General features: G+C 40.3%; 1 protein-coding gene across 1 annotated transcript in view; it reads right to left on the bottom strand.

Moving 5' to 3' along the window:
- CNTNAP2 (contactin associated protein 2) overlaps positions 1 to 16763 on the bottom strand; it is a 1977233-nt gene that overhangs the window by 1868482 nt on the left and 91988 nt on the right. The window lies entirely within an intron of this gene.

The following is a 16763-nucleotide window of genomic DNA, read 5'->3' as shown; positions in this document are numbered from 1 at the left end:
GACATTCTTCACAAGGAAAGAGTATCTTGAAATCACAGATAGAAAATGTATATTGCAATGTGCAATTAGTAATGTCTTATTAAATGTAAAGTGCTTAAGATCAGGTGGTTAGCCACTGATCGGCAGCAAGTGATAAATACATGTTTGGTTTTGGTTCTGATTAATTTAATTTCCTTAGACAAAGTCAACCTCCAATTTGTACAATGCAGCAATATTGCTTCAAATTAATTTTTGGATACAGACAAAACATACTACCAACATAGAAACTAACCTACAGAGTAATATTATCAACTGTTCTATCTACTCTTTAGTAGTTTGATCCTTAAGTATTTTATCCCACAAAATGTACAGATTTTTAAATTCAGTTGTTCAATATACGTAATAAACCCATTGCTATAGAAAATTATTTGAACCTGTGCTTTACATTTAGGATTTCTTCAATCAATTGTGCAAATGTTTTGAGTATGTGCTCTGTTTCCGAGCTGAGGATAATAATGGTCAACTTTCATTGAATGGCCACAAAGACCCCACATTACACTTTTTACATGCCTGGTCATATTTCATCCTCAAGACAATCCCAGGAGATAGGTTCTGTTACTGTCCCCATTTTATAGCTCAAGAAACGGGTATTTAAAGAGGTTAAATTGTTTCCCCAGCCAAATTTCAAACCTATTTGTTTCCATTTTAGCGCAAGCAAGCATAACCATTTGTTGTACATCAGGCTTCCAGGAGGGGCTGCCTTCTTATGTGAGTCACAGTTTCAAATTTTCGAGAGGTCCCTGAATTCTTCTTAAAATTATGGATTGCCATTAGAGTCACATTGCTCGGAAACACGCTGTAAGTCTTACCCCACAAGAAAAAGTTATGGGTCGTGATTATATACTGCATATCAATAATATTTTCAATTTCCTCTGAGATTTAGAAATGGGTTTGTGGAAGGCTGTCTTTCTAAAAATATGTCAGACTAACATTTTAGACATCCTCACGAAATGAGTTATACTATATCTCCTGAACTGTCTTTTTAAATTAGTCTAGTGAAGAGTTGAGCCAGTTTTCAAGGTAATTTGGTGGCTGGAGGAAAGAAAATTTTACCACTGAGCAAACAGTTATGCTCGTGTGTGTGTGTGTATGTGTGTGTGTGTGTGTGTGTATTTTCCTGAACACAATAATTACTGTTGTCTGGATAAATCGTGCTGATTTTTATGTGACAGCCTAAGTAGAATAATTAAGTCCTTATCAACATAAATTATAATTTCCACAAGAGAACAGGTTTCCACAATGAAACTTTTGCTTCTGCAAATACACCTCATTTTGGTGAATTGAAGATATACAGCATTAAGATTTTAAAGTCTAAGTACCTATGGAAATGCCTTACCCAGCAACATTCATTTCATATTCAAATCATATGTGAATAACAAATATAAGTTTTAAAGCCCCAAATATTAGGGATATACTACTTTATATAGCCTTAAATGTCTTAGGTTCAAACCCTGGAATTTCAGTTTTCTCATCTTTAAGTCAAGAAAAAATATATCTGTTTTGTCTATGCCCTAAGGTTATTGTGAGATAATGAGGCAATATACATATTTTAATATACATAAATATAAGGCATTATTAATGAATTATTAACTGATGACTATGATAATGAGTAATATTTCTCATTAGAGGAAGAGTTCTTCCTTGAAAAATGACTCATTAAGCTTTATTTCACGTTAATTAATTTTTCAGTATTACACCCAGCTTTTATTTATTCATTTATGACTTACAGTCCACTTTATTTCTTCAAAGGCTTATAATGCAGCTTACAATGTTAAAAGCATATAAAACAGAACAGGAAATAAAATGTAGATTTAACTTTAAGTAAGATAGAGTTAGAGGTACTCTCATGTCGATATCCTAAATAAATAAATCTCTGTATCTGAGCATAAATTTAGGCCAGAGCTTCCGGGAAGCTAAGGGGAAAAAACGTAGAACCCGACAGTTAAAAACAGTTTCCATGTTTGAAAGGACATAAAACTATCAAGGACTATACACAATAGGGGCTCCATAAACATTTATTTAAAATGTCTAAGTGATTGAGTAAGTGAACCTAGAAAGATTCTCCTCCATCTCAAGACTCTTGACATTAAATATTAGGTATAACCTATCATGTAGATCATTACATAAAGGCCGTTGGGTGACATAATTGTTACTCTAATAGGCTACATCAAACTGTTCTATTTTATACTGCCCCTTTGTAAATCTAATTAAAGCACAAGCCAATGAAGACATTTCTATGAGAGTGTATATGATATCCTAGATTTTTAAAACTTTGTTTCCATGTATCCAACTTGGAGAACTTAACGAGAAAGATGAATGTTTCCCCGAGACTTGCGGCATGTCATTTTGGCAAATATTTGAAAATCGCCTGGTTTAGTTTATGGTATGGTTTGCAGTGCTTGCTTGATGCTATTTACAAGGTTGATTCGTGAACTGCTCACCAACTTTGACTGAAAGACAAAAGTGTCCCATGTACCACCCTTGATGAGAAAATGAGGAATCTGAGCTGAAATCCTGTTCATAACAGGATCACAAAATAGAGAGGCAGGCTGGAAGGAAGCAGGGTGGTTCCAAGTAGATTGCTTCCGTGTCCATATGATTAACCGTTAAGAGGTTTCCTGAGGTTATCCCGTGGCTACATCTTCATATTTTACTACACAGAACTGTGCCTAAGGGTTGACTGTGACTGTTTCAAGGTCACATGGCTGGACATCCTTCGTGTGAAGCTACTGGCATTTTAATTATTACATTTCACTGGGAAGTGGGACTTCCCCTTTTCTCCATGACACATCAGACACCAACAGAAAATGAGAAAGAATTCTGAATTGAAAATGGGTCACCAAGGATCACTGTTATCCCGTTTACGTACAAAGCTGGTGCTAGAGAAAAACAAAGGCAAGGGGAAGAAAAAGCTGTTGACACAAAGACTAGAAGATGGAATTGATAATACCTGTATTCTATCACTACTAATTTAAATGGAATCATTGTTGCTACTCTCAGGATTCTTCTATTTTTGTACCAAAATCACTCCAGGCACCTATCTACTCTAATAAATCTAGAACATTTTCCCGGAGATACTATGACCAACTTTAGCTTCATACACTCACCCTTTTTTCTAATGCTCAAAGCACATTTTCTCCATAGCAGGTTCTGATCATACGGTCTTTTATTCTCACCAGTGGAAAATAATCATTGCTTATTGCCAACCAGTAATCCCCTTTCTCTAACTGAAGAACAACACTGTTTGTGCCTTTCCATGGTTTTCTCTTCCATCTCCTAATTTTGAAAATCCCTCCCCCCCCCACTTTGTTTCCTACTTTCCAACCTTCAGGCATTTTTGCAGATGTCATTCTGTTGCCACGCTTTTCATTTTGCACTTCAGTTTTTGATGCCAAATTAGAACAGGCATTTTAATGACAGTAAAACTGTGTGTTGACACAGTTATCTCCTTACTCCTGTAACTGTTCTGTTGAACCACTTCCTTATTACACGTTAAAAACTACCCTTCATTCCTTACTCTGACTTTCTAGAGATGATGAGCTGCATTCTCAGTCAAGAACCGCCTTTTGAAACTATCTCCTGCAGGAGAGAGACATTTGCCACAGGCACAAGGATGATTCCTTCGCAACACAATGCAGGGTCTTTATCATGCCAGAGTAGGGCCTGGGGGATCGTTCATGTAGAGGTAGATTTTATATTTCTCTCCTTTTGTATATCCCCACAGGAGGTAAAAACAATTATATACCTAACCATGCTTTCCGGGGCAAAGACAGCCATTTGGATTTGAAACTGTAATTGATCTCTACTGCTTTGTAGAGTTACTCTTTATTCTTCCCTAAGTATCTGGTATCTCAAACACGGTTGGTTTTTCAGAAATGTCAGTATGTTTTCATGATCAAATAAGTTTGGGAAATGCTGGGTTAAACAGACAGGCAAGAATGGGTTATGTCAGAGCTCTCAGGATGTTCACGTGTTTTGAGAAGCACCAGAGGTGTTTAGGTTGCTCTGATATTGGTATTTCTCAAATGCATTGCACCTCGTACCTTCATGGCCCCAATTCGCCCTAGTGCGTGCTTTGGAAAATGCTATTCGAGACACTTCTTAGGCCTAGAAGAGTAATTTCTCTTTGATCTCTCTTTTAAGTGGATGGCCTTAGCCCGCATATGAGGATCATGTAATTTAAGATTTGCTCCAAAGCACTCAAAGTGCAAAGTATGTCAGATTCCATTATTTTTTCTAACTCAGATTACTTAGCACAAACTACTCATTTGATGCAATTAGCGAGAATCCCAGAATTTCTTATTTTTCATGGTTCTCTTTGCCTTGTGATGTGTGAGACCGGACAAGCCATGGGTCAAGAAGTCTCTGACAAGGTGCTGTTCTTTCATTTACAGGGGTGACTTCTTTGACAACATCCCCCTCTCTCAGGATCCACTCTGATGACAGGGATCTTTGGCTCCAGAGTCGAAGTCCCAGAAGGCCACAAAGCTACCTCTTCCAAGGCCATGCCTTCTACATAACTATGTGAATGGCTGCCATTTGCAGCTAGCTGGGTCTCATCACCAAAGGCATCAAATCATTTTTCTCCCTCTTGCTTTGGGTCCTTTCTCTCTTTTTCTCGAAGTATCAGCCTTAATATTAACCTTCCCTTTGGACAATCGGCTTACTTGTCAAAAATACAGAAACAAAGACCCTCAAATGAGATTGTGATCTCTTGCTTACACTTAACTGTCCATCCCTGAAATATGAAGAACTTATTAACTCCTTGAAGAAGCAAGGTAACTCAGAACTTCTCCCGTCGAGGTGAAAACAGATAATCACACAGTAGGTGTGCCTGGCTCAGTTGGTTAATTAAGTGTCTGCCTTCAGCTCAAGTCATGATCTCACGATTTGTTAAGTTTGAGCCCCACATCAGGGATTCTCTCTCTCTCCCTCTCTCTCTGCTCCTCCTCCAATTGTACTCTCTCTCTCTCTCTCTCTCAAATAAACAAACATTAAATAAAAACAAAACCACACAGTAAAATGCATGAGACCAATTAATTTATTAATAACTTACAGTGTATTGATAAAAAATCTACCTAATGGGCAGTCGACATAAAATTTGATGTTTGTTTTAAGAGGTTTTGATCTTAGTTTATATTTATTTGTTTAAAGAGTTTAGGAGTGGTTTAAAGAAAAGACTTTTGCTAAAAGCAACTAGCAATAAGACCACGGCTATCAAACTAGTTTCTCACACAGAAAGTAGCCATTCCTTTATTTCTGAAAATGTCTTGGGACAGTCTAAAATCACTCCAAAATCATTTGTTGTCATGTAAAAACCTTGGTGGGGGGGAATCACTAATAAACAAAAAGAAGACGATAGTTAAACAAACAAACAAACAAACAAACAAACCCAGCCTTGATCAGTTCAATAAATACTAAAGGTTGGTGGAGACCACTCTCTGTATTACCTCTACCTTTTCTATAACTGAAGCAGAGAGTAAAGAAGGAGATTGGGACAGTTCCTCCCTGCAAAATGCAATGCCTGTGCTCCAAAATTAAAAGAAAAACAAAGACAAAAAGGCAGAATAAGTGAAACGATATTAACCCTCAGCCTTTTTCTCCTGCCTCTCTTCTAGATTTGATCTCTGATTTCCTTAGCATTATTTTTCTCACTTAAGTATGGCTGACACACAGCGTTACACTCATTTCGGATGGACATCTCTGATCTCTTCAGACATATTTTCTATCTACAGCCATTGCACGGTATCCCAGTGAAACAGTGTGTTCCTTATCTTAACTTCCTGCTTTAAGTCTTCAGCCCTGTAAACAGATCATACTGAACGATGGCCATATTTTGGCCCAGGTACTTGCAAATACTTACTGTATACAACTCCAACCCACCAAGGAATAAATAAAATTATTAAGCGATTTCAGTGTTACTCACAGCCACGCTGAATATGAAGTCAGGCAGAAGGACAATTTGAATCTTTTCCCAAATCAGGTGCTAAAGTGTTCAGTTTCTCAAGGGAAGACATTACCATTCATTCGTGGCAGGGGTACTTGGTGAGGCTTCTAATGTGGGGACACGTTTGATATTTCACACTATTCAGTATCAAGTGAGGTGCGAATTTTCAACTCTTGCAGACTCAAACACAGTCACAGATTACGCTCTGAAGAGGTTTCTCTTTCTTATTTAGTAAATCATTGCTTTACATTTCAGGGTGATACTCTGCTTGTCATCAGATTGAAAAGCCACTGTCTAGCTACAATCTGAGAGCTTTAAGTTGCTTTTGATGTAAACAGGTTTCTGACCATTTGTTGCCCTCTGAGGAATAATTCTAAGACTAGTGCATTCCGGAAGAGTCAAAGCTATGTGGAAAGTCTTCCTTCTCTATGTTATACTCAGCCAAATTGAAACCAATTTGGGGGGACAATTTTTTTTAAATTTTAACATACTACATTAGTGTTTACAACATTTTATGACATGTTTTGGTAGGATTTTTATTAAAATATTTGCATGATGATTCAGGATTTTACACCCTAACAGGTGTAGATTAAGTTCTAGAACATATAACCCCCCAAACTGATTCCATTATTATTATTATGTGATAGAGTGTGGGAAGAAGTAACTAATTTCACTCTCATCGGTCTGCCCCCACTGGACTCTGAGGACCGGTGGCAAAAACAATGCTTGCTGGGTTTCTCTTGTCTCCCTAATGTCTCCTACGGCACCAGTCACATACCTGGTGCAGAATAAGTTTTCGAATGTATGAATTAATAAATACACAGAGTCATTAGGAAGACAGAATAGTTGTCAAACAAGATTATGCCTTGATTTAAAACAGTAATATCAATAATGCAAAATGTGCTCAACAGGATGAGAGGTGTTCAGCAGCAGAATCCTAGAAACAATAGACTCTTACCAGCAAATATCAGAGATACCTAGTCTTACTCCCAAAGAGGAGGGATTCTGACCCAAAGACTCAAGGGCCTGTTAACAGTAATCCCGATAGTTATACAGACAAAACATCTGAACTACAAATCTATAGGTTTTAATCTCATTTTCTATTTACCTTTTCCACAGGAAAACTGTACAAGTCACACAAAACTACAGGCTGATAGTGCTTTTTTCTTGTAACTTGTCTTTTTTCCTTTATAATATTAAGCTTCTTTTTAACTTGGACCCTGTGAGTCCTTTCATGAGGAAAACGGTCTTCCTTAAGTCTGAGTAAACGCTCAGATATGAATCTGCAGAACTGACATCCAGACCTAGGGCTGTGGAAAGAATCTCTCTTGGGAAGCTCCTGAGAGATGGCCAGCCTCTTTTATAGTTACTTGGACCTCAGCGTGGGTAAGAAAAACCATCACAGAATGACAACTATTTAACCTGAAGGATACTGGAAAAGGTAAGTATTCAGAAATAAATGTGTTTGTTCTAGCATTAACCTAGCTCTTTTTCTGAATCAGTTCTCTTCCTTCCTGCATAAATGGGAAAGAGAACTGTAACAATGCTAAGCCTAAAAATGTGTGCTTCATGAACAGCCCCTTTCCGGGAAGTTCCTTCAGCATAAATGGCTATGATAAGTACCACTTGACCCCAAGCCTCCCTCCATCCCCAGATACACTGAATCAGAGCAATTAAAGCCTGGTCAGTAGCCCATGATGTGATCTAGTAAACAGCTTTGCTTGAAAGGTTTCCTCCTATGGCGCCTGGGTGGCTCAGTCGGTCAAGCTTTCGACTCTTGATTTCGGCTCGGGTCATAATCTCATGGTTTGTGGGTTCCAGCCGTTTGTCGGGCTTTGCACTGGCAGTGAAGAGCCTACTTGGAATTCTCTCTCTCTCTCTCTCTCTCTCTCTCTCTCTCTCTTTCTCTCTCTCTCTCTTTTTCTCTCTGCCCCTCCTCTGCTGAGGCTCTATCTCTCAAAATAAAGAGACATTTAAAAAATACCATTAAAAAGATCTTGTCTTGATGGGTTCCAATAGGATACAAAGAAAGAGTCATTTAGCTCAGAGTAGCTTCCCTAAACAAAAGGGGATATTTCCTGCTGATTATACTTTAACTTAGTTCTATTTTCTTCCCACTTTCTATATTTACGTGTCTGTGCCTTGCCTTTTCTCTAAGTCAGCAGATATATGAGTAAGCAGATGTTCAAGACTGGAAAGTGTCAGAGGATGAGGTAAATGGCTCCTAGAGAAAGAACTGGGAGAGACTGAACGGAGCCAGTCATAAAAATAACAAAAAACAGGTTCACACCCATGGCTTACTACAAAGATGTGGTGCCTCTAGTTTCTAAACTGAGATCTAGACATATCCGGCTTCCGTGTTTCCATACCAACCTGCTTCGGGGTCAGAATTCCTAGCTTCCTTCATCTGTAGCCTCAAAATAATTCCCCCCTTATCAGGTGAGACAACCTCACGGGATCTATTTCCTGTGATCCTAAGAGCTTGAAGGACAAGCTCACTGCCAACTCCCGGATGCCCACAATGCTCCAGGGCTTTTTCTAGGATCTTCAAAGCACAGCAAACGGAGAAAGTTATTAAATATTGCCCATATATGAACTATTGAATGTTCACCACCACACTGCCAGATGGCGGTCACTTTATATGACTTGTCTGGATTTATACAGACGACACCTAACGGAGGCAGCTTTCACATCTAGGGTGACATCACCCTCAGGTCCAGCTAGGTTCACTCACCAGTTACACCCAATTGCCGTCACGGCTTTAGAATGTTCCTTTCCATTTACTAGAATGCTCTTCGTTCCTCACCCCTCCGACACAAGAAAAACGTAAAGCGCCTTCACTCTCTAGAAGGTGCCACACAACGTGCAAATGATCGCGGGGAGAGGAAAAGGGACATTTTCTGTCATTCTGTAACGCGGCAAGGGAGAATTCTAGACAGATGCCAGGTTACTCCGCAGTCAAGAAAGTCACTTGCCTCTGAGGTTGTTCAGTGACATTTATGCTCTTTTGCTCCTGCTGGGGACTGCTCTTAAGTCGAGTAGAATCCTTGTGAGAATTCCAAGTTAGAACAAAATCTCTGGTGCCAGACAGACTTGTACCCTTCCCTCCCTTAGTTTTAGGGCCTAGAATGTCCGCAGCTTTAAAGGAGGGTGTCCTTTGACTCGAAGTGGGTACCAGTCCTAACACAGCAAGTTTTATCCCAATTTTCATTAGATCAAAACTCAGAAAGATACTTCATAACTGAGGAAGTTTCACTTAGTCTCTTCAGTGGAAATCTACATTTGGAAAAATGCCCATTACTCTTTCCGCCATTTACTATGTTTATTTGTGCCGAATGCCTGAGAGAAGTCTTTTGCTTAATAACATAGTAAGCCACATCCAAACTATTCACATTTAACCTTTACTTGCTTAATCATGTTGAAATTTATTTCCCTTGTGAGAGGGATGCAGGGAAGCAGCAATGATTGTCCAAAGTATTTTTTTTTAAGAATAAGAACTTCAAACAAATTTAAATGCTCACTGTACCTGTCTCATTTTTTTTTTAATTTTTAACGTTTATTTATTTTTGAGAGAGACAGAGTGTGAGCATGGGAGGGGCAGAGAGAGAAGGAGACAAAGAATCCGGAACAGGCCCCAGGCTCTGAGCTGTCAGCACAGAGCCCGACACGGGGCTCAAACTCACGAACCGTGAGATCATGCCCTGAGCCGAAGCCGGACGCTGAACGGGCTGAGCCACCCAGGCGCCCTTCATTTTTATTTTTGAATTGAGAATTTTTCTAAGTAAAAAAAAAAAATCCTCATAGGCTGAAAAATAAACTCCATCACAGAGAGATTTTCTAGAGAAAGACGAATACATTACGTAGCAGTAGTCGTTTGGAAAAGCAGAAACAATTTTAAGATGTTCCCATGGTAGGGACTGTATACAAAACTATAATATATTTTTTTTCAGGGCACACAATGCATCAGGACGCCGTTACTGGGTGTTATCTTGTGTAACCCTATAACCCTGGCTGTATCACTGCTTCTCACGGTCTCTTAAAAGGCAGTGCTTAGATTAGGTTGATGTTACTCAAACCACGACGGGCAGCTGAGGAATCCAGCCGGGCGGCTTCAGAAGACAGTGCCTGGAGTTGTGCCCCCACCACGCTCCTCACCCCCACACCCCCCAGTTGCTCAACCTTCCCACCCCCCAACTCCCTCATCTGCTCTCCACCGTAGTTATTTATTGCAGGAATTAGACCCTCGAGAAGAACTTGTCTGGAAAATGAAGTCGAGACAAAAGTTTGCACATCATTAAGACGAATGTTTTTAGTCTTGTCTAACATTCCAGCTCTTACAACCCACAGCAATTTTTCTGCTTCAGGACCCTGCCTTTTTTATTAAGAAGGAAAAAGATGGTGTTACCGTGACTATTTGCGGAATTTTTCTTAGTCCCTCCATTATCTGGTGCTCTGTTTTGCTGGTCTATTTTGTTTTTCTTTAAGAAAGTCTATCATGGGGAGAAAGGCTGAGAGATATATAAATTTTATATGAATATTAATCTTTTTAAAATCACGTGAAATGGTTCAGTGATCTAATAGATAGTTTTATTGTGCCGATGCATGCGTGATTTGAAAGATAATTACATAAGATTAAATTCCTTTTCTCAGCCAATCAGAAAGGAGAGCCTATTCATTTTTACAACCCATAATAAACTTTGTGGATGAAAAATCGTGCTGTTAATCTCAGGCACAATGACAGAAATAAAATATTATGAAAAAATTTTTCCTTGTGCTTCACGGGCAAAAAAAAAATATGGTCTCTATTTACTAGAATCATTAAAATGGTGTATCCATTATTTATAGAATAGAGCAATAGGAAAATGGCAGAAAAATGATAAAACAATAAGGAAATTACATAAAGAGATGAAATGTGAATCACATTTATCTAAGAGGGGAATTAATGTTGGTAATATTTCTATAAGCAAGAGAATGCTATAGTACAACGCAGAACAGATTTTAATTCTTAGCAAGACTGCTGCTAACCTAGGACGTGAGCGCCGTTGCTTTGCGCAAACAAAAATATAATGAAAATATCACCCAGCGTTTATGTGGTATTTACTAGGTGCCAAGCTGTGATCTAAGTACTTGTCACATATGAATTCACGAAACTTGTACTCTAACTCTTTGGCGATTGTACTATCATCATTTCTGTGTTGCAGAGGAGAAAACAGAGGCTTGATGAGATTAAGCAACTTGTGCAGGACACAGTTCAGAGGTTCTGGCGCTGGGGGCTCCGTCTGAGCCGTCCACGCTCCTGCGCGACACTCTGGACCATTCCCTCCAGACTCTCCGCATTCCTCATCCGTGTCGGACACGTGTCCTCGACCCCGCCCTGATGTCTGCATGCTGCCTCCCTCCAAAGGAGTCCTACAGAATTCCTCTTCTCTCTGCTTTGGCAGGCTGGGGGCGGGCCACGGCGGTGGGAACAGGTGTCCTCCGGTGCGCGGGACGATGGAGTACAGGGATTGCAGGACGCACCGACAGATCAAAACCGAGGTCCATTTTTCCGACCGTCACCACGTGCGGGCGATTCTCGACCGTGGCAGTGACAAAGCCTCCTCTCGTCTGAGACCGACAGCTCCCACAGCCAATTTCCCCTCCACTTACGACGCCCACTTGTCACCTTTGCTGGGCCTTCTCCCACGTGGCTGGTTTCATCACCAGCCGGGCCGGCCATTCGGCCGAGAGCCCGAGTTGTCACAGAAGCTCCCTTCCTCTCCGTGTGATGCCTGCATGTTCGACGATAAAGAAAAAAATTGACCCTTTTTCTCTCTTTCTCTCTCTGCCTTCCCCCCCTTGTGCATGCGTGCTCTCTCTCTCTCTCTCTCTCTCTCTCTCTCTGAGAAATGGACCCTTGTGATATTTCTTTTTTTTTTTTTCAACGTTTATTTTTTTTGGGACAGAGAGAGACAGAGCATGAACGGGGGAGGGGCAGAGAGAGAGGGGGACACAGAATCGGAAGCAGGCCCCAGGCTCCGAGCCATCAGCCCAGAGCCCGATGCGGGGCTCGAACTCACGGGCCGCGAGACCGTGACCCGGGCTAAAGTCGGACACTTAACCGACTGTGCCACCCAGGCGCCCCCCCCTTGTGATATTTCAAGCACCAGTTCTCTGCCCTCTTCTAGTTACTTTTACTGATAGGCACCCATCAACACGATCTTCAAGGAAACTTAATTTTCTCCTTGTTAAAAAAGAAATACGCATCAACTACACGTCCTGAATTTTAACAGCGTAGGAAACAAAATACAAACCCTGTGTGATGTCAATGACGAGAGCTGACCGAGGAGGGTTTTGGGTATCTGCCTCCCGCTTGCTTCGCTTCTCCCCTCTGCCCGCCAACCCCTGTTATCTCTCGGTCTGCTCTCTATGCACAAGCTTACTGTATAAAATCAGGCTTTATATGCAGTTTTACTGGCTGCATTTTTTGTCCATTTCGTGTAAATAGTAAGAGCATTGTGAGGTCAAAGGATGTAACTGGGTTTTATGTTTGCTTCCCAAGTTACATTTCTTACAACAATAAAATGAACGTGTGCTTACTGTAAAAACAATTTGGGAACTGCAAAATAAAAGGGGAAGAATAAGAATCACTCACGATCCGCCGGCCACGGACCACACCTCAGACAAAACTGGCCCTCGCAGCTTCTCACCTGTTTTACTGCTGATCCTGTCCAATTCGCATCCCTGTCTCAGTCAACTTCACCCTCCCCTCTCAACCTACCCTCCTACTGCTTCTGGGAAGATTCTACTGTAAATTTCACAAACGTGATGCGGTCACACTCTCACACTGCCATCCTCTCCCCTCTGACTTTACCATGCTATACAAATGACCCCCATGCTGCAAGCTTTCTCACAAGGCACTTTTCCCACTTTGCTTAATTGGCTTCGCTCCTGTCCAGGAGAAGCTGAAGGAAGTTACGTATTAGGTAAGGCGAGGAGCCCCGACAGGACCGAGGCAGAACGGGGGTGCGATGGAGTTGAGTTGCCACAGCAGAGTAGAGGGGAACTGCCTACATTTCCTGGTTCGGGTCCGGATGGTTCTGAGAAATGAGGTTGGCCCTAAACCCTGAGCGAAGGGAGAGATCTGGGAACGTGCAGAAATTCAGGTCGGCTAGGAGGAACGGGACTACCTTGTAACAGCTAGACCGTCAAAGATGGCACAGAAAGAAGGCCAAGTGTAGGACAGCAATGAACGTGTGAGCAGGATTTTGACGAGGGAGAGATGATATAAAGCACAAGCCTAACGAGGTCACGGCAGATTCGGTCAGAAGGAAGAGGCAGGATTCAGGCAGATGAGCAGCGTGCTGCTGTGGGGCTCAAACTGGACGATGAGGACAGGGGACCACACAGCACTACAAGAGGTCCTAGAACATGCATCCCACCAGCTGTCACCGGTGTCAGAAACTGAGCTGCATCTGCTCGCTGCCAATGCCCAGCATCATCCTGGCGCACGGTAGGTACACAGGAGCTGGGTCCCCACTTGATTGTATTGGCTTACAGGTTCCCTTTTCTCGGCTTTTCAAGGTAACTGCTGACTCTCATTTCTCTATGTGTTCTAGGATTCCTACCGGGTATGTGGTTTGCAAACTGGAACCCAGTTTCCCGTCCCCAGTAATCAGAGCCATGCGACAGGACATTTGCCACCTTGAAGAATTTATACACAGTAAAATAATTTTACTCTTGAGTTTAAAAAAAAAAATGTCCTGGGTGCCACGTTGTTTTGATGATTTTTCTCTGTACCTTCTTTAAAAAGACTAGCTTACTTGTTTTTGCCATTATTTAGTGTAGTTTACTGGGAGAAGCTGCTTGGAAAAACTATTACTCATGGTTGTTTTGAGACGTATTTTTGTTTAGATTTGTTTAGTTTATTTCATTGTTGCTGACTTTGTTTAAAAGCATTGTGTACTTTTTTGAATAGTGTTACTAGAGATCTAAAGTAATTTTCAGGTTTCAAAGTGCCTTTTTAAAAGCTATTCTTATTAATTTTCTCTCCACACAATTTTCTGATATTTTTATACCTCTTTCGTGTGTGTGTGTGTGTGTGTGTGTGCGTGTGTAAAAAAAATTAATGAGATCCCTTAGCTTTTCCTTTCCATGGAGAATTTAATTGAGTGATCAATCACCAATACAAAGTGTACTTATTCCCGCAAGAGCACATTTATGGTACTTTACACACAGGCCTAGCCAATTTGAAGTCAAACTTGGCTTTTTTTATATATATCTTTTGATAAAGAAACACGACGGAGACCAAGATAAAAGACAGATGAATTCTCTAATTCTTAAAGAGAAACAAACATTTTCCTCTTTTTTTTTTTAAAAAAAAAAAGGTTACCTGTTACAACACAAAAAAATTAGGGCTAGGAATAACATGTGATATCTTTTATTGTGTTACAATTAAAATTGTTAATTATGACAGCCTATAAGAATAATAAGTAACACTTCCTACTTCCATTCTCCTCCTGCCACAAAACTGTTCACTTCCTGACCAGAACATGGTCTCCCCTAACAGGATGTTGTACAGCAGATAAAGATGTATGAAATTTGCTGAAGGTCTGACCTTGCCATAATCAAAATAATGAGTGTACTTAATGGAATGTGAGTTTCCAATCAGCCGAAAGCATCTGGCTACCTATACCCTCCGAGAGGGGGGGAAAAAAAAAAAAGCCAGGGCTCCCAATAAAATCTTGAGTAAAATTCTACTGGCCCCAAACTAGATTTTTAAAAGGACAATTTGTGCCCAAGTATGTTATTTTCCGGCTACTGATGCTAATGGAAGGAGAATGCTTTTTAAATGCTTAGCAGATGTTTAGTGGTTTTATCATCATCATTACCCACAAGTTATGCTACATTATGTAAATCTGCCTTGGAATTTAAGGCTTATCTATACTTAATACACTTTACAAGTATTTCTCTCCACTTGGTAGTAACCTCTTTAGGGTAAGAAGTAGGTGTTTATTTTTTATTAATAGGAATACTTTACTGCAAAGGTTGCTTAATTCCCCTCTTTGCGTATTTTTCAGAGACACGTTATAATAACTAAAATAAAAGTGGAAATGCGAATTCCTCACAGTTTTATTTGCCCTTTATTTCTACTTACACCTGTTAAGACAGCCTTCACACCTTTGTCTCTAGTTCAAGACTGCCAAACTTACATTCCTCCGTATCCCAGCCTTGTTCAGTAAGAAACTCGAGCTCAGTGCACCCCAAATGGAGTTAATTACCCTTGCCTGGAAACATCCTCCCTCACTCTCACCCATGTACCCACGCCAGACATGGGAATAAGCTAACCTCTCCCAGGTTCACCTCCCCCTGAACTAACTAATCTGGTCCAGACACTCTACTTCTTTTTTTTTTATTTTTTTTTTCAACGTTTATTTATTTTTGGGACAGAGAGAGACAGAGCATGAACAGGGGAGGGGCAGAGAGAGAGGCAGACACAGAATCGGAAACAGGCTCCAGGCTCTGAGCCATCAGCCCAGAGCCCGGCGCAGGGCTCGAACTCACGGACCGCGAGATCGTGACCTGGCTGAAGTCGGACGCTTAACCGACTGCGCCACCCAGGCGCCCCGACACTCTACTTCTTAAAATGTTTCTTCCTTGACCATCCGTTGCCATCTTGAGCTGCTGCGTTTCTTCTCAGAAGAAGGCTGTTGGCCCAAGTCCTACGCAAACTAGGTCAGAATCTGCGATGTCGGTCGCATCATAAACGCCTTGGCACAGAATGTGATCTTCTAACGGATCTAGATAGACGCCCTAACTCTGAATGGGTCTTCCTGGAGCACAATGGCATGTGTATTACACTCAGATAAAACAAAACAAAACAAAAAAATTTACTAGAAATCTCTGAATCATGTTTTTGTTTTCATAATGATTAACATAGAGTCATTCATGACTTACAAAATATATATAGATTTTAAATCAATTTGCCTCAAGATGGTTGTTTCGAAGGTAAATCAAAGTCAAGGCAAAGCACTGAATTTTTCATCGGTATTAGACCCTTAATTGACATGGAAAAAAAACTTTACAAATCACATAAGTAATAATTGTTCAAATGCCTATTTAATACTAATTATCTGCTGGGTGTATTACATACACACACATAATGCGTGCATATTTATTTTTAATTGCCTCCTTCACCCCACTGACCCTCAACTGATATAAGCTGTATCAGTAGAGCAGTTTTTTCTCTTCTCTCCGTGAATGCACTCCCAATCTGAAACAGTTCCTAAAATACACCAAGCACTCAATAAGCATTTGTCACGTTAATATTTTTTAAATTTAAATAGATACCTTACGTAATCATATGTAAATCAAAATACTGTCTCCGGTGTGAAAACATCTTAAATAGGGTCTATAAATCTATTAAGTTTTACTATGTATTTACTCACTCTATAAGTTAAGCACTGTACTAGATGCTTTATATATTCTGTACCTTTTTTAATCCCTTTATTTCAAGAACAAACTAAGCCTTGAACAGTTAAGGAAGTGGTATGGCTGAACTCTTGAACGTGCTCTACTCAACTCCAGTTGTGTCTTTCCCATAATTATTTTACTTTAAACGGTACAGGTGGCAGATGTAAATGATTTCGAGATAATTTTGTGTAAATTGATGTGAGGCTTATCTACATAATGTCACTAACAGCTAGTATGTCTTGAGGTTTCATCCTTAATCTTTTAAGACTCTCATCAAGGATAAACATTTCATACATGTGTTGTTCAAGGCCAAAAGTCACAAAAA

This window comes from Prionailurus bengalensis, chromosome A2 (assembly GCF_016509475.1).
Source record: "Prionailurus bengalensis isolate Pbe53 chromosome A2, Fcat_Pben_1.1_paternal_pri, whole genome shotgun sequence".
NCBI classification, from domain to species: Eukaryota; Metazoa; Chordata; class Mammalia; order Carnivora; family Felidae; genus Prionailurus; species Prionailurus bengalensis.
The sequence above is the reverse complement of the archived record's forward strand: the minus strand, read 5'-3'. Positions and strand labels throughout refer to the sequence as shown.